Source organism: Falco punctatus, assembly GCF_963210335.1.
Source record: "Falco punctatus genome assembly, chromosome: 5".
Classification (NCBI taxonomy): Eukaryota; Metazoa; Chordata; class Aves; order Falconiformes; family Falconidae; genus Falco; species Falco punctatus.
The window spans coordinates 20,184,349-20,207,378 of record NC_137584.1 but is presented as its reverse complement, the minus strand read 5'-3'; the positions used below and the strand labels follow the sequence as shown (position 1 = coordinate 20,207,378).

Genomic DNA, 23,030 nt, shown 5'->3' with positions numbered 1-23,030 from the left:
GAGACTGTACCTTTCTTAAATCTCCCTGGAGTCACTGGCCTCACTGGGAGCAGCACCAGTAGCATTTTGTGCTTCCCAGGGATTTTCTATTGGCACTGGAGCCATAACCAGTTTGTTGCCTCCTGTAAAGCAGCCCAGGTAATGTTGGGTTTGCTTCGACCTTGACCTAACACTTTGTGTACATGACCTCCACAAGGAAACATTACACAATATCTAGTACTCCGAATTACAGAAAAATTCTATCAGGACAAGTAGTTTTCACCTTCATACAGGCGAAAGTCTAGATCCCACCAAAGGCTCAGGCATATTTAAGTCAGACAGGGTTGAACCGACTCAAGCCATGTAACTTCCTAGGGGGCTACAGAGCTTCTGACTTAGATTTGGCTGATGGCTGCATGTCTCAGAGACCTGATTCCTGTCTTCTTGTGAAAAACTTCACAGACATACCCTCCTATGTGTCCAGTTCCTAAAGGGGAATCTAAAAGTTTTTTGCACATGGAGTGGTAGACCACTTCCAGTCAGCTAACTGGAAATCATAAGTACATCTCAGATATTATACATCTTTCCAAGTTTAAGCATATGAACTCAGTATCTTCATGCACTTACAAGCCAGATTCAGAATCCTTTCTCCAAAGCAAAAACCTCCAGCTACACCTCAAAAGACAAGGTGAAGTGTTCTTTCACCTTTGTTTCCAGTCAAGTTCTAAGGATGGCTCTGTCCTTCCTATGTTTAAAAGTTCAGATTTTAGATCATTTATGCAAGAACTGAAAGATATGAGGTTCAGGTCCTTGTCTTGGGATGTATTGAAAGCCAGCTGTACCACAAAGCTTAGAAGAATACAACAGCTTGTTGTATAGCATGGGTAAAGGCACCCTTCAGAATGTGCCTTTCATTCAGGAAATGCATGTGGAATTTCACATGCTTCTCAGAGTTATATAACAACTAAGAATGGAGGCAAGAGAGGGCTGGAGGATGGCTAAACCCTGTTCCAGTTTTAGTGTGATTTAGTCTAATATATTTAATCTTCTAAATGAGAAGAAAACATTTCAAGAGAAGTCAAAAGCTTTTACCTAAGTCTCAAAGAAAGAACTAGCTGAGTTGTAAATTAATCAGCATGTGAATATAGATCTACATTTGATGGCGGTTAAGTCATGTAACTTCTATTAATTGACATAAATTTTGTCATCTGAAAATCAACTAGATTTGTAGATGTCAAGGGAATGAACACCATAAATACAGTTCATACAGGGACCAGAATCAGATCTTATACGTGCTTTATTTTGATGTAACTTTAATAGATTTTGATGTCTTATTCATACCACTTAAAGATCGATATTCTGCGAGTGGTGAATCTGTTACAGACCCTACCACTTCTTAGGCAATGCACACTGTTCCCAAGTTGCCTGTCTTAGAAATCAATGGGGAGTTGCACTTACAAATAGGTAGCACAATATGGCAAATAACCATAAAGGCCATGAAGATACAAATTCAGTGTACAGATTGTCTGAGAAAATCAGGGAAAGGGTAGCCTTAATTAAATAAAATTAGCTTAATAGTTTTGTTTCTGCATAAATGGGCAGTGCTCCGGAGACATTGCAGATTCTTTGTTGCAATTAATTCTTTTATTGCATTAAAAAGCAAATATTTCCTTGGTATTAACAGCTTGCTCTTAAGCCTATTAGAAATATTGTAGATCTCCAGGCATAGATCAAGACATAGAGAATATGTCCAAAAGATGAATGTGCTGAAGAAGTAACAGAGATGACATCAAGGATTAACTGATTAACCCTATTCTATTTATATTACTTCTAGAATTTCAGATGAAACAAAACAATAACAAAAACCAATACCAGGCATTTTTCTTTCTTTTTGTGTCACTATTGTAGAACTGTTTAAGATTACTTATATCACTAACAATATAAAGTCAACAAAAGCAGGCATATCTCATAATCAGCATTATTAGGGGAACTACAGTTTCCTCAAAGAAAGCAATTATAGACGTAGACATAATAATAATGCTGTCTTGTCTTTCACAACTATTATCAGTTATTTCTGTGCAATCCACCTACGCATCTCTGCGAAAATGGAAGCTGGAGTCACATTTGGGACACAGAGTTTGTGTTTCCACATACACTTTCCACTTTGACTCTTTTATTTGGCTGTTTGCCAAATCAGAAACATTTATAGCAAAGAATCAATTTACTTTGCCTGTCTGAAGTACCATAAGACAGAATGTGACAAAAAATAGACCTGGAGCATTAAAAAAGTAGACATGCAAAGAATGACTGAGGTGTTTCATCTTTTAGAAAATTACTTTGAATGGCTAGAAATTACACACCAGAGAAAAGGAAAATGTGAGACAGATATTCAAGTCACTTTACTTTGTTCATTCATTATCAATTTAGCAGGCTTGACAACATTTTTTCATGTGATCAGATTTTGATCTGTATTGAAACTGAAAATCAATTTGCTTTGTGATGGGCATTAGTTTCAGTAGAGCAAATATAAAAGCTTCACACATTTCATTGATGCCTGAATTAGACCAAATTAAAGGACTTGATATGCCTGATTGAGTGGTTATGTGCCACTTGTCAATATTATTATAACAAGCAATACTGAAAGTCACAAATTAGTAACACTGAAAAAGCATAGGGAAAATTGCTGGAAGATACTTGGGATAGTAGTATTTTGTAATGGTATAGCAATAGGTGTGGCAAATCATGAGAATCGCATACAAGTATGCTTCAACTATGTTTAGAGCTTTGATCAAAGTTTCCATTAGTATCAAGAGGAATGCTGGAGGAAAAGTCAAGGTAAAAATAACCCAGTTTCCACATTTGACTGATCAGAACTTCTGCAAATGAATAGAAGCTTCAAACAACTCTTGACCAAAGCTGAAGTGCTGACACACCATCAGCTAGGCCCTTAAACTGTACATTACAGTGAGTGAGACAGTAACAGCTCTTTTTATTCATGTTGTTTAATAATGTCCCTCACAAGGAAGTTTTCAGTCATTTACAGTTTCAGAACTTCAGGCTCTGAAGCTTCAAGGTTTAAATCCTCTCTCCTGGGTTTTTTACTTTATTTGTTGGTTCTACTAGATCAATGTGATTTTTATAAGTATGAGGACTAGGATAAATTTGATTTGCACTGAGTGTTGTCTTGGGCATTTTCTAGCATTTCTATGATTGACTGTTCATTCTTAATGCCATTCTCTTATTGTTATTTGAACGTAAGCACAGGTAATTGCAACTACTCTGTTTAGAAAATGGGGTGGCTGGGCGCAGAGTGGGGGTGGTATCATATGGTTGCTGCTTTGGAGTATTTCTCAAAAAAATTATCTGCTGCTTTCTTGCTGTGGGTTGTCTTTTGTTGGGATTTGGGGTTTGGGCTTTTGGTTTGGGTTTTTTTTGGCAGGCTCCAGTACTTTAATTACACAATATTGAATTAACTTCTCTGCATCTTATTTTTTTCAGGATCATGTCACTTCTCTTTCTTTCAGGAACTTTTCATAAAATCCCAAAGTAACAGTAGCAGACCATGGACAAATTTTTAGTAAGCAAATTATAGTTTCTTTTTTTTTTGATGATCTGTTTCTGTAAACGCTCAAAAGAATCCCAGAATTAATGCCTCAGCTTTAAGACCCATAAACATACCTATTTGAAAAAAAAAAGGTTTTACTTAAATGATTCGTAATCATATAGATACATTACATTAATTGTTATTTATATTTGTGAATTGAAATTAATCTATACATCCCATTTGAATTCTCTTGGGTTCACATAATGCAGAGCATGGGAAAATACTGTTTCATACAGAAACATTTTCTGACACAACAAAACATGTTTATCTAACAACCCTCAAATTCTTCTTCCTTCCTTAGTCCAAACAGTGTTTCAACTGAAACCCTAGATATAAAGATTGGTTTTGCATGCTTAGGTTAATTTGGTGTGTTTGTATTTTGGAAATATTTTGGTACAGAAATTGCTAATGTCAAAATATTTTTTTAAAAAATTCTAAACTGCAAGTTCATCCAAGACATTTGATTCAAGAAACACCAAGAATGTCTCCTGCTATGATTAGATAGTGATTTTTCTACTCAGCCCACCCCCCCACCCCCCATTAAGAACCTTGAAAAGCCTCACGATGCTGGTCTGCTTTACTCTTGCAATCATTACCATTGTTTAAGGCATTAGTGAGCCCTCATATACACCGTACAGAATTTCATTCATCCATTTCAAGAAAGATGAATTCAGATTGGACTGTGTGCAGAAAAATCCTACTAGAAATGGCCAACTGAATGTTATGTTCGGAAAGGACACTTAAAAAATCTTGTCTGATTTAATTCAGGAAGAAAAAAAACAGAAAGCAGTCTGTAAAATCATCAGGATGATAAATGAGAGGGAGAAAGAAGAGCTAATTTAAGCTTTAAAAAAATTGGCAACTGAAGAAATCGGTATGAACGAGTCATGAATAAACTTTGGCTGGGATTTCCCACCTTAAGAATGAAATCTGGAAATTGTCTTCCACCTGGATAGTAGAACAAGGACTTAGCCTATTTCAGCAATCTATCTACCCTGTAACACAGAGAATTCAGTTATATAGCTCACAATGTCTTTTTCTTTAAATGTTTCTTTAACATTTAAGGGTTACTATTCTTTGCCTAGTAATGTTGTTTAGCAAAGAACCTACTAAAACGTAGAGATTCTTTATAGGTAATATCCCTCCCCCCTTACCCTGTTCATTAAGAATCAATCAGTATTCAGGAAGGCAGAGCTCCTTCTTAATCAGATATTGGCTCAACTGTCCTCAGGTAAGCTAGTGAAAATGCCCCTTAAAAATGTAACTTTGGGTTTGTTTTTTTCTACCTTCTGCCTATTTTCCTCAGGACACAATCATGGAGAGGTCCAACATATAGTCAGAGACCCCTACTGTGTGATCTGCTTTCCAGATAACCCATTTAAACCATTTCGCTTGATCAGGTGCCAGCTTTTTTTTCCGTTTGAACAAATCCTCTGTTGCAGGCTGCATAGGCGTACTTCTGTGAATACTAAACTGTCAGAGAGTCAAAAGAACAACAGAGGGCTGGAGAGGTGCACCTTAAAGCTGAGAAAACTGACTGATTAAGATAAACAGCACCTATAATTTTATAGAGAATTCAGAAGTTGTTGGTAGGCAAATCTTATGAACTGTTACAAAATGCACTCAGCAGCACATTTTAGGATTAGGCTGGGAATCAGTCTGTGAAGCACAAAAATAAAGCAACCAAGCTTTGACCACCAGCGCATGTTTGCTTACTTAAAGAAGTACCATATTTTGCTAATTGGATTTTCTGTCCTGCAATTTTCACTGCTCAAGCAGTCCAATCAATACCAACAAGCAAAGAAAATAAGTTAATTCTATGTTTTTTTCTTAGGCAATTTATCCTTGGCATATCTGAGTTCTTTCTGTTAAATTTTAGTTGTTGCTTAGCATTTGGGGAACACAGTGTTTAATGGTTTTCTTATTCACGTAGATCCAAAGGTCAGCCTACACTGTGCATTAATGTCAGATCAATTTTATTGAAATAGAAATAAGCAGAACTATCCAAACAACAAATTGTCACAGTTCAGGGTAAGCTGTATTTTTTTGATATGTGCCTGTGTTCATGTGGACATCCCTCCCAAGCAACAAGCCTGTATCGTGCATAGTTACATTCCAGGTGAGATGGAATTAAGTTTCCTCATGGTAGCCCGTATGGTTCTGTGCTTTGCATTTATGGCTAAAACAGCTTTGATAACACACCAGTGTTTTGGCTTTTGCTGAGCAGTGCTTACACAGAATCAGGTTTTCTCTCCAAATCCCCCTCCTATCCAAAGTCCAGTAGGTTGGGTGTGGGCAAGTGGTTGGGAGGGGACACAGCCAGGACAACAGAGCACATCTAACCAAAGGGATATTCCACACCATTTGACGTTGTGCTCGGCAATAAAAGCTGAGGGCAAGGAGGTGGATGCAGGTACATTCGTGGTTATGGTGTCTGTCTTACCAAGCAACCACTATGTGTACTGACACCCTGTTTCCCAGGGAAGTGCTGGACATCTGCCTGCCAATGGGAAGTAGTGAATATTAAACTGCCTTTATCTTGGCCCATAAACTTTTCCAACTTATTTTCTGTCCCTGTCCTATTGAGGAGCAGGGGAGAGAAATCAACAGGCTGGGGTTCTGGCAGCCAGCCAAGGTAAACCCACCAGACGTGATTGATCCTGTTTTTATAGTAACCCACAGGTGACAGTCACAAAATTATGTAGGTAGGATGGATCCTTCATCTAGTCCAACCCCCTTGCTCAAAGCAGGTTCCCTTATAGCAGGCTGCTCAGGGACTTCTCCAATCGAGTTTTGAGTATCTCAAAGGACAGAGATCCCTCAACCTTGCTGGAAACTGGTTCCACTGTTTGAACATGCTTACAGTAAATTTTTTTCCCTAATACTGCATCAAATGTCCCACCTTCCAGCTCATGACTGTTACCTCTCATTCTTCCTCTAAGACTCTGGCTCCCTTTCCTCTATTTCCTTCCATTAGGTAGTTGAGGATGGCATTGAGATCTCCCCGGAGTGATCTCTCTTCAGGCTCAGCAAGCCCAATTCCCTCAGCCTCTCCTTACACAGGGCAAGCATTCTCACCCCTGACCAAACTTGCTCCAGTTTATTGACGTCTTTTTTGTACTCAACTAAGACCTGGGTTACAATACTTCAGAGGAGACTGCACTTTCTCAGTAAGTCTGACTATGTTCAGGTACCTGCAGTTTTTCTTTTTGTGACTCAGATACAAATCATACATAGATACATAACAGCCTTCTTAAAATGGAAGTATTAAGCTATTGTAACAAAGGGACAGTATTTCCTGAAAGAGCAGCTGGCATGCTCATCTATCTTAAAATCTTTTGATCTTCTGATGATAATGAAGCTAGTTGTAACTTCTTCTGGTCTCACAAGGTCCTGTGTCTCAGCTGGTTGTTCCAAGATAATTACTCTCCACAGAGCAAGTGTTCATTTTTAGACCTGCAGGAGAGTTCTTTTGATCTCATGCATGTCAGAAACTTTTCCTCTCCTGCTTCAGAGCAGTTTCTCAGCTCAGCATTTTCTCAGGCAATGGTACCCAAGTCTGTCTTGTTTCCTGTGCTCTGACTTAGCTTGAACCATTGTTTTTGTGTCTTTAAAGAAGAAAGGATATTCTGATTTACTAAAAATAAAATACAAAAATTGAGGAAATGTATCTATAATTAGTTCAATATACTGATTGAAGTGATTATTAGAGTAGCACTTTAAACACATAACTTCAGTCTTCCAAGCACAAGAATAGAGCAAATGCTTTAAGGAATTTCTCAGATCTCCTGGGTTATAAACTGGGATGAAATATAAGTATTTACTTATATGTGAATTCCCACAATGTCATGCTCCTGGAGCACAAGACACCAAGTTAGCAGTTTGGTATAAGGTCTTTCACACATGGGAAATGTTTCCTACACAGCTAAACACAGATTTAAAGGTCATCTCTAAGTGCCAGGCTGCTATCTCCCTGCCCAGTCCAAGGACACTGCAAGTTACCTAGGAGCCCTCTTTAGATCAAAAGGTAAAGAAAGAAAATCACAAAACGTCCCAGCTCCGCCTTTTAATGTGAAGTCTCAGAGCCTTCCAGTAACATAGCCTGAACTCTGAGAAACTTTTAAAGAGGAGCTCCAAAGAAGTCTCACAATTGCTAGCCCTTGTTCTTGTGGAGGACTTCAATTACCAGATGTCTGCTAGAAATACAATACAGCAGAGAGGAAACAGACTAGAATGTTCCTGGAGTGTATGGAAGGTAACTTCCTGATACAGCTAGTGAGTGACCCAATAGGGAAGGCATCCTGCTGGACCTGTTTTTTGTGAACAGAGAAGGACCTGTGAATGATGTAATGGGTGGAGGCCTGTTTAGCATAGAGATGGCAGGAAAAAAAAAGAATCCTTTAGCTTGGAAAGGACCTTTAAAATCATCAAGTCCAATCACTAACCTTGCACTGCCAAGTCCACCATTAAACCATGCCTCTAAGCACCACATCTCCGTGTTTCTGGACGCTTCCAGGGACTGATTCCACGACCTCCTTGTGCAGCTTGTTCCAGTGCATGACCACCCTTTCAGAAATTTTTCCTAATATCCAATCTGAAACTCCCTTGGTGCAATTTGAGGCCATTTCCTCTTGTCCCATCACTTGTTATGTTGAAGAAAAGACTGGACTCACCTCGCTATAACCTCCTTTCAGGTAGTTGTAAGGACCAATAAGGTCTCCTCTCAGCCTGCCTTTCTCCAGGCTAAACAACCACAGTTCATCCAGCGCTCCTCATAAGACTTTTGCTCTAGGCCTTTCAACAGCTTTGTTACCCTTCTCTGGACATGCTCCAGCACCTCAATGTCTTTCTTGTAGTGAGGGGCTCAAAACCGACACAGGATTTGAGGTGTGGCCTCAACATTGCCAAGTACAGGAGGATGATCACTTCCCCTAGAACAGAACCCCATCTGTTCCCAGCAGGTCTGGTGCTGTGTAAACTGATCCATGAACAAAAAAACCAAAATTCAGTCAGTGACACCAGGCCTGGAGCCAGGTATTCATGTGTGACCTTCTGATTACATGTCCCAGTTTTCCCTGCAACTGGCAGGATAGAAGAAAACACTACTTGAGCTCCTGATTCCTCAACCAGTCACTCCAAGGCTCTGAGGTCTCTTTTGATTGCCCTCAGACTTCTTGTTTGGACTGCATCGTTGCCCACTTGGAAGACCAGTAACGGGTAACAATCAGAGGGCTGTACCAGACAAGGCAGTTTTCTAGTAACGTCCCTTACCTGGGCCCCGGTGGCTTCCCTGTGGGATGGGGCCGGTCAGTATTTGAGCCCTCTGCTCCTCTCAGAATGGAGTCACCAATGGTGACCACCTTTCTGTTTTTTCCTAGCAGAGCTGGTCTTGATGTGTGGGGTTGACTGACTCTCCCTAGGCAACTCCTCCAGCCTGGACAGACTTTTGTCCAGATCATAATTTTCCTGGCCTTCAGGTTCCAGGGCCATGTACCTCTTGTGTAGGGGCACCTGGGAAGGTGAAGGAGGCCAGGGGGTGACTCACCTGCTGCCCCAAGCAGAGACCTGTTCCCATTCCTCCCCATCGCTTAGGACTCCTCCTGCTGCCTGGTGGTGAGTAGGCAGGGCATCCTCCACTTCTTGTGATGTGTCTGTCCAGTGTGTTTGTCTCAGTGATGGTAGGAGGTGGCTCCACCAGTCTGTCTCCCTGTCACACTCCCTGATGCTCCTTTAACCTTTCTACTTTCCCTTTTGGCTTTGCCACCAGGCTGGGCAGATCGTGCACCTGGTCGCACTTCACACAGGTGTTATCTCTGCTGCCCTCTGGTAGCAGTGACAGGCTCAGGCACACCCTGCAGCCCGTGATGTGGACAGCTGCATGGTTATGTGGGAGCTCCATCTGGGTCACCCATGCCTTCTGGCTCTGGCTTTTGGCCAAGTGGAAACCATGGCTAGGTTTCTTCAGGAAGGATGATGACCACTACTTGAGTTTGCCTATTTGAGCTTGTAGGGTGACTGCACCCTCCATACACAAACTGCAGCACCAACTGCCGTGCCACGCCCTGGCCACCACGCTGTGCCCTGTTTGCCCACTTTGTTTGCTGCACTCACCAGGGGCTGCTTTTGTACATGTCAAGGTTTGGCCACCTTCACTCCTGGCCCTGCCCACAGAGTCAGAGCTGCTGCACGTCAGGGTGTCAAGGCTTGCTGCTCCGGGAGGCAGGGCTGGGACACCCTCTTTCTGCGCTCGCTTCTTGGTTTTACTGGTTAATGGAAAGATCCCCACGGCTGCTCAGCACTATCCTCTGCTCCAGGCCAGGTCTGCCAGTCATGAGATCACAAACTGATAAAGTTTTTGATTCTCAGAGAAGAAAGGAGGGGGGTCATCAGGACTGACAACAAGGGAAGGTTTAGCTTGGATATTAGGAAAAAAACTCTTCCCCAAAATTTTGTCAAGCACTGGGACAGGCTGCCCAGGGAAGTGGTTGAGTTACCATCCCCGGAGGTATTAAAAAGCATCGTGGGGACATGGGACTTAGTGGTGAACTTGGCAGTGCTGGGTTAATGGTTGGACTTTTAAAGGTCTTTTCCAACCTTAACAATTCTATGAGTCTATATCAGCAAACAAAATTATGTTAGAAAAAAAGCCAAATAATAAAAAAATCAGAACCTTGATCAACATGAGGTTTATTCTGTTGTTGCTCTAAAGGCAGAAGTAACTTCTTCTTTTATTCAAACCTCATGCTTTTTCTGAAAGATTTTTTCCTGTGTTGGCCTATCTCTGCAGAAACTATAGATACTAATAACTGAATACTAAATGCTGTATATTAAATGCTAAATAGCAAATAACAAATATAGAATATATTTTTAAAAATCCTTGAGACTTATATAAAGAAAAAGTATCATCCAAAGTGTTTAATTATTCAAATTATTCAAGTGTTGTGGTGATGATGCCCTCATAGGCAGGCTTGGAATGAAATGAATGAAATGCACATGAAATACACACTATTCTACCCAAAAAGAGGTGTTAAATGTATGAAAATGCTCCTCTGAAATGAATGCAAGTTACTTCCTTCATCAGGTCAATAAAACGGATGAATTTATCAAGCCAAAGGCACAAGACATTGTGACAGACTGTTCTGAGTACCAGCACTGCTCCTCCTTGCTGAGGTAGGATGACTATCACACAGAAAGGTTTTGAGCTGAATATAAAATTCAGAAATTAGGGTTGTTTTTTTTTTTATTTCAGGAAGGCAACACAGTGCAGGCACCGTGGTGTGACCAGCAATGACTGTGCATTCAGACAGATCTGGGTGATATCTTTGCTAACTTAAATATGCTCAGTTTGTCTCTGAAGGGATAAGATTCAAACAGTCTGAAACAACAGACAAGTTATCTGCACTTCAGGAAGCTTAGCCTGTGGGAGGACAGGAAAGAACAGAAACAATGACATAACCTTCCTTATCTTTTTGTGGACTTCTATAAAAATGAAAATGTATGTGGATACCATGAAAACACAAGCAACTGAACTCTGCAGACTTAGAAAACAAGCTCATGAAATATTCTGAGATGACAATTGACTGTAGAGCTGAGTAAAGTCTTTTCAAAGAAGCAGCTTTTAATTGTGTTTCTCTGCTCACCAAAGATGCTGATTAAGTTTTCTGTTGACTGTACAATGAAGATAAAACCAGAGGCACTATTAGCTGTGGCACTAAAAAAATATTCTGATTCATATAGTTTTGCTGCCATTTAGGTCTACTGTGAACTATAGCCTTTTGTATATCTGTAATATTAAGAAAACTGTGCAGAGGAGATTGAATCTTGTAAATTATTTATTATATGTTCTATAAATACTTATCTAGGGACAGGTTGCCTGTAAAATCACATGGAATAATAGAGATATTACATCATTAAGTTTACAGGTTTATAATAATTACATTAGCTAGCGTTGTTTACCAAGGCAGCCACCAGTGAGAACAACGTTAATATTAAGTAACTTTATGTAGGATAACACTCACACTAATTCCTCATCTAAATTGGGCATTTATCCAGTGGAAAAAATCTAGAAGTGCATAGATCTGAGCACACCAATAAGTTAGGATGATTATGAGTGACCAACATGACATGGCTGTTAAAAAGTAAATGCAGAAATGTAGTCTTAGGATGCATTAGGTATTCATATACAAAGTAGAAGCAAAACCTTATCTGCGAGATTATCTGATATGCTTTTCACTCACATTCAAGAAAAAAGAAATTATATGGAAACAAGTATGGGTAAGAGCCTTCAGTGGAGGATGAAAACAAAAGAATATGCTTTGCATAAGGAAGGAGATATGGTGTGATTGACTGTGATTAACAGAGAAGAAACAGAGCTATTAAAGATGAATCCTAATGTGAGACCAATATGATATATGTACCTCTGCATGACTACAATCCAAGCACATCCTTCCCATTCTGTTTTCCTCCAAAAGATGCAATTCTCTGACTGTGATCTTTCTAAGTATTTAAACAAACATGTTCATTAACATAAGTATGCTTCTATTTTCAAAGTTAGCTTGAGAGTCATGAACAATATTCACTTTGTTGACCTACCTGGAGGATGAGCAGTTTGGAACAGAATGGGACATTCTGGAGAAAGATTTCAGACAAAAAAGATCAAGTAATGAGTTACTTTTTTAAAATAAAAATTGCAAATTCCAAGGCCATGTAAATGGATCCTTTTATTTATTTTGTTATTCTTCAGTCTCTGATACAGAATATCTTAATTTTCTATCTCATTTACAAATAATGTGAAAATAATAAAATTCTTCATACCTACTTTTATTTGGCATTTTTTGAATCTGAGCAATATATCAAGCTTTTATGTGGAAATAATCTAATTCAAAGAAAGCTGATTCTCACTGCAATTGGTACTTTGATACTTCTTGAAGACAAATTCTTATTCTCTTATTGGAAGTTATGCCTTTGACATACCATAGATTTTGGTATTTTTGTTCCTTGTTCACACATGCTGCAGTGAGAGGGAAAGCGGACTTTTCAAGCTCTACAAATGCTTGTAAATATACCATGAGCATGATAATGAACTTTTGTCCCTCAACGATATTCTCGTCTCACCAAAGCCATCTTTTCTCCAAGCTAAATAAGCCCAGTTCCCTCAGCCTCTCCTCACAGGGCAAGTGATCTAGCCATGACCATCTTGGTGGCCTCCACTGAACTTGTTCTAGTTTATCAATATTTGTGTTTCATGAGGGAAGTTGAGGAGGGGAGAAAACCTAAACACTGTATTCTAGATGAGGTCCAATGAGTGCTAAGTAAAGGGGCATAAACATGTCCTTGATCTACAGTGTCGAAAGATGTGCTAAAGTATATCTTTATATATATCCACTATATATATATATATATATACTATATATATATAAAGAGACATCCACTGCTCTCTTTCCGCTCTTGCATCCAGTCATTTTGTTACAGACAGCAATCACATTGTTCAGGCGTAATTTATACTTGGGAAATCCATGCTGATTGTTGTCATTGCTTTCTTCTCCCTCAGGTGCCAAGAAGTGTGTCCCAAAATGACTCGCTTCATGATTTTCCCAGAGACTGAAGCAAGACTGACCACTTAGCAGTAGTTTCACAGATCATCCTTTTGACATTTTTTGGGCATGGTACATGAGACAATTGCCACGTGTCAATGTTTCTTAGACTTCTGCATTTGGAGAATAAGCTTATTATTTGGAGATACACAATAATCAGTAGCTATCAGATATTAAACATGTCTGTATGTTGAGTCACTATTGCATCCTACATTTTGTTACATGGTTCCTTAGTTTGATACGGGTCGGTAAGTTGGAAAAAGCTACAAATGAAACTTTTTAAAATAAGATTATAACATGTATAGGATAGAGAAATATACGTCTTTTGGGTCACTTTTTAAAAAGAATTATGCTTATAGAATTTCTTCTCATTCCATGTTCCAGACAGCTATTTCTAGTTGCCTAAAACTGGACCCAGAGACCTTTTAAAGTCAAAGTGGAAGTCAATAGTTGTTTTTCTAATGTTCTTGATGGGTTTTGAGTTGTGTCAGATCAGATATGAATTTCTTTGGAAAAAGTACACAGTCTGACCTACAAAATACATGGCAGAGTGGTTGTTAATGATAAGAAATGTGTTCAGGAGTTGCATTCTTTCTCTTCTCCTATCTATGTTTCTGTCTAAGAAATGGAGGTATGCACAAGCTATTAAAGAAATAATAAGGACGACAACTTGTGTCAAAATGGTGTTGCATTCACATTTTCTCAGTAAGAAAATATTATCCTGATTAGACATTGCCTCTGTTCGGTTATCTTTTCAATTACCTCATCTGGGTTGCATTCATCAGCCTATTTTGTTTTCAACAAGTTTCTCCTGTCTACTTACTGAGTAAAAACAAACACAAGAAAAGTAATGTATCCATCTCAAACAAAATCACGTTTCAAGAGCATTGCATTGCAGGTTGTCTTCAAAGGAGCAGCTGTGAGAGGCAGAGATTTTTGATAGGTGAGCATTTCATCAACTGTCAGAAAGAGAAATCACATCAATACCAACCTGTCTTAATAGTCTGATATACATTGACATTTTTCACAGGACTCTGGTGAGGGATGCTGCTTTTTTCCCAGATTTGTCCTATTCAGACTGACAACAGTGAATCACGAAAACTGTGTAGACAAATCTCTGCTTATCAGGTGAGTAAGCAATGTGGGTGACGAAAGCATTAGTGCAGGAAGACCCTACAGTGTAGACCAGGCTGTGTTTTCCTGTCTGACTTCTGAGGGGCTGGATAACAATTTTCAGCAGGGTTGCTTGGTTTACAGGACTGTACAAAAAGACTTGCTTCTGTGAGTGGTGGCTCAGTAATGATCCAGTGCTTTCTCTGACAGCAGTGCATGACATGGTGGGGTTTATGCTGTGGGACTCTTTCGGAATCTTTTCCTCCTGTGTCCCTTCTCTACCTCTCTCACAAATGATTGAGAATCTTTTCTAAAAGTCCTGTATCCTGACAGCAACTGTTGAACAGAATAACTTCAAAACAACCATGAGAAGTGGCTTTTCCATTAAAACAACTGCAATTCCCCGCTACTTGTATGAGTTTATTATTCCATTATTGATGTTGGCCAAGATCCAGGCCCATTGTACCATTTTACAAGATGTGTTACAAAGTGGTTTTGCTGCTACAATAAAGTGCATCTGTCACCCCAATTATGCAAAGCAAGTGGTTGACTGCAAAACTCCATCAAAAACTGAATTAGGATTTTTCATCCATTTATACAAGAAATGCCAACATGAAATATATGTTTATTTTGTAGTAGATGTACTATATTACCACTACTACAAGAAATTAGACCCTTGTGTCTGTATCAGTATGCAATTACCATAATATAAAACCCATTTTTATGATTTTGGCTGATACCTCATTTGCTTTTAACAATGTCACACAGAATGAGATCTGGCTTATTCAAAGCCATATCTAAACGTATGGCTTATTCAAAGCCATATTCAAACCATTTAGATATGGCTTATTATAAGCCATACCTAAACATAAGTCCAAGAGAATCTTCTTGCCCTATCAGTTTTAACAAAGGGACAGATTCTGGTCCCCTTTTTCATATTGGATAACATTATATTCCATGGGTGTCTTCACTGATATCAGTACACCTCCTAGGGGTTTAAAGAGCTACTGATTGTGATGGGATTCAAATTTCTCTTTCCATAAACCCCTCAGTCAAGCTCTTGTCTGCACTACAGACACCTATATTTTGGTGAGGATCTAGCGGTCAGCTAGTAAGTTGAATTTTGAGTTCATTCACAGTGCAACAAGCAAGCCAGAGAAAATTTCAGAATTCTTTGGTACTTGCTGGATTTTAGGGGTACTGAATAAGGAGGTTGTGGAATCTTCATCATAAAAGACTTAAGAACAGGTACAACAAGTCTTTGGAAAGAAGGAAAGGTATTTTATCTGGCCTTGGGAGAGGCTGATGGAGAAGAAAAGCTCTTGAGGTCACTTCTAGCCCCCAGTGTTTATGATTCCATGATGTGTGACAGGGAGGTATAGCTCTATGTCATTCACATCCCTAAAATCCAAATCAAAACCTCAGGTTTCATCCTGAATGACCAGTCTGAAGAGAAATGGGGCATTTTTTTTACATTAGCAGCACTGGGTTTGCTATATACTTTGTGAAGAGGAAGACTACGTTCTCATCTTCACTGGAGTATAGTTTATGAAACTCAGTACTTTTTTAGACATTTTGGACATATTTTCAGAGGATTTTTTGAATAGAACTTCAATAATCTTCTTACTTATGTGCCTCAATACCTGTTCCAGCACCACAATCTCTGTTTGCAATAGTTGGATTTAACAGCAGTGATAGCTGTAGTCATCTGATCTGACGATAATAAACACAGGCATCCTTTTCATCTGGGATTAAATATGTGAAAGAAATACAGTATGATACAAGCCAAAGACCATTAAATTTGATGTATGTGCTTCTTGAAAAAATGCTTTGTTTTATATACAGTTATGGAAACATAGTGTTACTAAGAGAGACTGCTGAGTGAGAACAGGCACTAGTATTCCCAGTGTTTTGCAGAAAACTAACACTCTCCTATACAGAACTCCCCAGACTACTTCATCCCTCCATTATCATGAAGTCTTTTGGACTGAAGGGTAGGGAGGTCTATGAGGTTAACTTGCCTTACCTCAAAAAAAACCTGCCTGAAGTCCTGCAGCTTAGACACTTAAATCAGAAAAGGCTGAAGCCATGCAGGTTCAAAAATCTTTAATTGCTTTGCTTTTTTTAAGGAAAGAGAAAATTGAACCTAAAGTATTCAGGACAGTAATGAATCTGGTTTATAACTTTATTGTTTCCTTATCCAGGAAGCAATGTTAAATGAAAAAGAAGATGGGTTTTAAATGTCCTTATATTCCTTTGAGCCATTGCTCCCTGTTCCTAAAATATATTTCTACCCTACATATTCCCACATATTGGATAAAAGACTATTTTAAAAAACACGCAAAGAATACTTCTTTATTTTTTTAGAATTCAATTAAGGGGCAACAGGATACCACATAATTTATTTGGCTGTTCAAAGGTCAATCAAATAGGGAATTCCAAATATTAATGCCAATAATGGAATGTACAAGTCTTAGATAGCCAAAAATTGTTCATGTCAAAGCTTTCAATGCAAAATTTTGTTCCAACAATGTGAGTAATAAAACAAAAAAATCATACTCCAGCAATTTGTGAACAGGACTAGACCAGTTTTGACAAATACATTATTCAAAGCAAACCATTCATTTAGATTCCGTCTTGAAGTACCACATTAGCAGTCAGTCAGTTCTGCAACCATATTGGATGTCACAGCAAGACTTCTGTGTTTATTTTGCTGTATAACTTTTTATTTCTTTTGATTGTTTTAATACCAAGAAATACAGAAAATGGCATTGCCTGATAATGCACTCAAATATTCACAAATAATTTCAAATACATTAAAAAAAATCTTCCTTTTTCATCAGTAATTTCATGTTTGGTTTACAGGGCAGATTCTCCTCTCATTTATTTCACTGCAGATTCATGATTCTCCTTCCCTAGATTGAAACATTGAAGAAATCACAAACTCACATTACAATCCGAGTAGGGTCAGAATTCCCTCTTATTGAAACAGTCTTTTTGAAACACCTGATCAAACTATAATTATCAAGAAGGAAGAACATCCTACATAGCACTTTCTAAATGTAGTTTTCTTAGGTAAGAGCATTAACGACAGCATCAGCAACAAAAGCTCCTGGCACTATGCTAGGCTGGGTACACGCACAGAAGGAGTAGCTTGCATATTACTAGTAGGATGCTTATCACAGCTTGAGAACTCTGGCCCAGACCCATCTTTATATTTGGATGACACTGGTGTAAAAGTCACCTTAGCCATGTCATGAGACAGAGGCAAAGACTGTGTCTCTGATGCCTGGTGCCTGACTGGGTATACAGTGTTTGTCCATTGCAAGTGCAAAGGAAAGTGTGCTAGCTTAAAATATCTCCCCTGAGCTGAATAAATGAATCATTCTGGACCAGGTGTGCACCCCCGTGGTTATGGATATGGCATAGGGGAGGCTTGTATTAGTAAGTGAAATATTTGTGGCATAAATATGCAAATCTACCCGACTATGGGGAAAAATAAATAGACGTAATAATGATCATCATCTTAGTTGTTCATATTGCTTTAAAAAAAAATCTTGAGTGGGATTGTTATTGCATTTTAATTGCTGTTTACAAGTTTTATTGATTTTATGCTGGCATACATAGAAGACAAAGTAGATAAACTGTAACTGCTAACATTTAAAACACAAAATAATTGTTGTTAGCTGCAAACTATGGCATATTACAGCATATCAGGAGATTTCTTTGTTAATTAATTTTTGTCTTAGCCATGTTTAGAGGTCATTCATTGCTTTCTAAATTTGCAAGATTATCACAGACCAGTCCAATGTTATATAACTCTCCAAACATAATTTTTCTGTGTACAATATTAGCTAAGAAGTAATTATAACTACTACTGCTCCCAGCTGGTAATATGCTTAGGAAATTCATACACTTGGATTTGTCAGTTTAAATTAAATTATTTGAATAAATGACTGAGTTAAGAGAGTGCCAAAAGAGAGTGATTCAGATACAAATAATCGTATAGGATGTGGTGCTCTTAAAAAGGAATAACTTAAAATGTAAATATTTTTAAATTCACAATTCCCATGTTAATTTGTCTCAGAATATGGATTTAAGAAAACTATATTGATAACATTTTGATAAAGGTCAACTCTTGAAGCCACATGCCAGGTGGCAGAGGAGTTACATGGCTTGCATCTATTTTTAACTAAATTACTACTTTGAAGTCAGTAATTGTATAGCCATCTTGGATACCAAAAGAAAGCCTTTTCTAGCATCTAATCATGCTTAATATCCCCTTACTTTCAAAAAAATGGAGGTCTTTTCATTTAAGCAGTTCTGCCTTCAAAGAAGACTTTCTTCAGTACATTGGATAATGTTGTTTGGGGTTTTTTCCTTGAGTTTTAAGTGTGTTAGGTTACTATTTTTCTATTACCTGTATTACAAAGGAAAAATAATCAATAACCCGCTCGGAAATAAGAAATTAAGTACCAAAGGAAAAAAGATCTTCAAAATGAAAAAAAAAAAAAAAAAAAAGACCAGGACTTGTAACTTGAATCCCTGATGTGCTGTAGATACTAAAAAATCACAAGAGCAGGAACTTAAGAATTGAGTTGTTAAAATTATTAAGGTGAACTTTTAGCAGAAGATCCAGTACTGATTTTAGCCCAGAACACATAGCTCAGAAGAATTGGAAGTTGTCATGTCTCTAAGTGATTTGAGAGGCCTTTCAGCTTTGGGATGTTTAATGGGACCAACCATCACTGCAGCAGAACAGGTGGTGCCAGAGAATAATATACATTAGTGCTCAGAGGCCAACAGGCATCAGATCTCTCCAGGAGCTCCACTGCTCCACAACTACCTGTATGTTGCTCAGTGCCTTTACACCTCAAAGCCAGGGTTTGTATGGGCCCTTTGCCATTCTTCCACTAGCTAATTTCACCAGGATTTTACATCATGTTATATTTATTTGGATTTTGTACCAAGGTAAATGGGACTGGACCAACAAGTTAAGGAGTAACCTTAACATTCTGCTACAAAGTATGTGAGCATATGACAGCATTATACCATAAGGTGTCATTCCTCCAGAAGGCAACTTGAGAAGGGTGGAAAGCCTATAAGAACATTAAATTTAAAAATGTGTACTCATAATTTTTTTCATTTATATAGTACATGCAGAGTTGCATCATGTCTTCTAAAGTTACGTAAGTTAATTTAAGGAAGCACATTTTCTGCACCAGAAAAACTCTCCTTGCTAGTGTTATTTATTGTCCCAAAACACCTTCTTTGCTTTATCAGTTCTCCCCCTGTGCGCTCAGAAATATTGCTTGTTGTACTGTATTCCCATGTTTTTTTCAGCCCTACCCACAAAGTGGTTTGGGGGTTTTGAATGCCCTTGTGTCACATTAATTCTCTTTCACATTACATTTCAGAAGAATAAAAAATCCCCTCTGCCATTTAGGGCAGTATCTTGAATAACTTCAGCCCAACAAAACCTGTCATTTTAGAATAGACATAATTACAGTATCAAAGCATTTTTCCTGCTGAATTTTCTTTCTCTAACTTCAGAGACTTCACCTTTACTCAGAAAAAGAATGGAGTCAGCTGAACTATAAAAACCGCTCAGATTTCATGGGGAGGTTGATGCAAACCTGATGGGCAGCCTTTAACTAAGATGTTCTGGTGGTTACAAAAACCAAAACAAAACCAAAAGAAAATACCTTTTGTCTGAGATATTTCCTGTTGTCTGTTTGTTTGTTTGTTTGTTTGTTTGTTTGTTTGTTTTTCTTGGTGAAAATTACAAAATATGCATTCAGCTCACATTGTGCCTACTTCTCTGTAGACATATATATGCCCCTGTATACCTCATTTGGCAAGGAGTTGTAGTAGTTCTATACTCACTCTTTAAGTGCTTCTTAGTTGCACTGGATTGAGCTTTCAAGACTTTTTTCTTTGATGCACCTTCTAGTTGCTGGTTCTTGTTAAAAGTGACTTAAAAGACTGTGCTAGAGCTATCATACCACAGAAAGGCTCTAAGGTACCAGAGGATACATGCTCACACACTATGGGAGTTACTGATCCACTCAGTTTCCTAGGTATTCTCAAATGAATTGTGTCCTTTGTCTTAGTTCCTCCCTTAAAACATGACCAATGACAATGTCACATCCATCTGGCTAAAATTTTGAGCCCTTTTCTAAGGACGGTCAGGACTTAATTCTCGTAGTAGTCGCAAAACTATTCACTGTAGCTATAACTGAACCATGTTGTCACCTACTCTGCCTTTCAGAAACGATCTCCAAAGGAACATGTGTAAAGGAGAATTGCATCACTGCACTTTTACCTGGTTCTAATCCTGAAAAGAGACCTCTATTTTTTCTGCATCCCTTTGGTCCTTGATTTAGCTGGTTGGGCTACATACAATTTATGAATTGTTGTACAGCTTACTGTGTGACCACTATCACCAGATAAATAGACTCAGATACTTAGGCCCACATAAAATGTTTAAATTCCTTATTTATGGTAGAAAATTATGTTTATTGAAATCAATAGGAGCGTTTTTATTGAGACCTTTGTCCTCTTTTGAATTCACTGCTATCCACAGAGTTTGACAGTCAGTCTGGTATGGTTATCCCATAAACAGCTGGCAGGCAAGAGGCAATTTCTATCAATACAAAATTTGTAAAGGGCAGCCACAGAGTCACTGAATCCAGGAACAGAAGAAGATTTGAAGCTTTTAGCTGCCTGAAAATTTTTATATTCTTGGTGAGATTGGTGAATGTAACACTGGTTCATTAATAACGTGGATGGTGATACCTCAGTACAGTATGACTGCACAAAGTAATATGTCTTCAGTCAAAACATGTTCTGAAAATCAAAAGCCCAAGTATAAGATGGCAATCTATGTGGCAAAGCATGGGGCACATCTTGCTGAGGAAACTTGCAAGCCCTTGTGGTGTGGTTTGTAAGCCCACATCCACACTGATAAACTCTTACTGATAGGTAACTAATCATACCTATCCCATCAACTTTACTAACAATTTTTTGCTTAGAGTTTAGAGCTAATAGAAAAGTCTTTCTGGGATGATTGTAACTTCTAAAGACACAGCTTATTTTCACTAGATGAAAGAACCTTTAAATGAGTACAGGACTTTATTTTGGTGATACGCAGTTTTCCTGAACAAGCACATTTTCACTTGGGGTTGATTTCACATACTATGTTTCTAGCCAAGTTTGTAACCTAATTGTGTGAGAGGAACACAATTAGGTATTTCACTCAAAAGGGGCAGCTGTTAGTTCAATAAAAGGCTTCCCCAATGAGTATTAATGTTACTAAGGAAGTAACAGAAGATTTCCTTTAAAAGTTAAGAGCAAGGAAGGGACAACAGAAAGGGAGTTATTTCAATGCTTTGAATCATTTATTTGAGGTTTACCCTTATCACTGTATCTGGTTCACTCATTTCAGGTAACAATGCACATCCCCTATCCAGCACTTGTGGGCACCATTCAGATCTCTAGTGCAGTATACTATGAATATTTTCTAAAGTTAATGAAGCATTCTTCTCCTTCCACAGCAGAAAACTATTCTGGTACAAAGAAAAGGGAGATGCATTCAGTCAAATGTTTAGAGCTTTCAGCTGAATCAGTTGTTAAATAAGCATAATCTGTAGTTTTCACACTCTGCTGGTTATTCTAGCTTAAAAAACAACCGATGCATTATAGTCCTTGGAGAAAATACACAGTAGAAAGGCCAGAGATGGTGCCAGAAGCTGCTTTTGGTTCTGAAGTAGATTCAGAAGCTGCCTTCTGGATTTTCAAAATGTGTGACAAAAGAGAGAGTTGGAGACTACAGCAGGATGGATTCTTTTAGCTACAGCTAAAAAGGGATCTGAGTCACTTTGTACCATTTTGACTTCATAAAACCTGTAGCATGCTGTCAACCTACACAGAAGTACAGCCTTTCATCTAAGTAAATCTAGCTGCAGCAAATGAGCCAAGTCAAGGTCACAATGTAGAGGAGAAATCTTGGATTCAAGGTCCCACATGGAGCCTCTCTTTGGGAACACACAGAAGATTCCTCCTGTGCTAGATAGCACATACAAATGGGAGGTAAAGCAATACATGAGGGGTAGTGTTAACATCTGTAAAGGCATTACAATTATGGAATATTTCATGCAGTACCATCAGCAGCCATTTATAGCTATAAAACCTTCACAGGCTGGGTTTGAACTTCCACCAAAAGGCTCCTTAGTATATGTACATCTACAGGACCTCCTAAAAAAGGGCAATTGACATAGGCATTAGTGCTGAAATATGGTACCTCCTTCACGTCTAAGAATGGGTCATGTCACACAGACAGCCTACAGGATGGGGCTGACAAGTCAGCCAAAAAAGGACAGTGAAAGAAATAAGCATAACATGAAAGTTACATGAAGATATTTTTTTTGGCCTTGGATAAACAAAATGGAAATTGAACGTAGACTGTTCTGGTTTTGGCTGGGACAGAGTTAATTTTCTTAGCAGCTGGTGCAGTGCTGTGTTTTGGATTTGGTGTGAGAACAATGTTGACAGCACATGGATGGTTTTGGTTGTTGCTTGGGAATGTTTATTCTGATTCAAGGGCTTTTCAGTTTCTTGGGCCCTGCCAGCAAGAGGGCTGGAGGGGCACGGGGAAAGGGAAGGGGACACAGCCAGGACAGCTGATCCAAACTAGCCAAAGGGATATTCCATACCATGGGATGTCATGCTGAGTATATAAG

General features: G+C 38.5%; 1 long non-coding RNA gene across 1 annotated transcript in view; it reads left to right on the top strand.

Moving 5' to 3' along the window:
* LOC308064001 overlaps positions 1–23,030 on the top strand; it is a 69,630-nt gene extending 46,600 nt beyond the window's left edge. The window contains exon 2 of the long non-coding RNA XR_013928151.1: positions 1–23,030. This exon is cut by the window's left edge and continues 7,293 nt beyond it. This is a non-coding gene — a long non-coding RNA (uncharacterized lncRNA).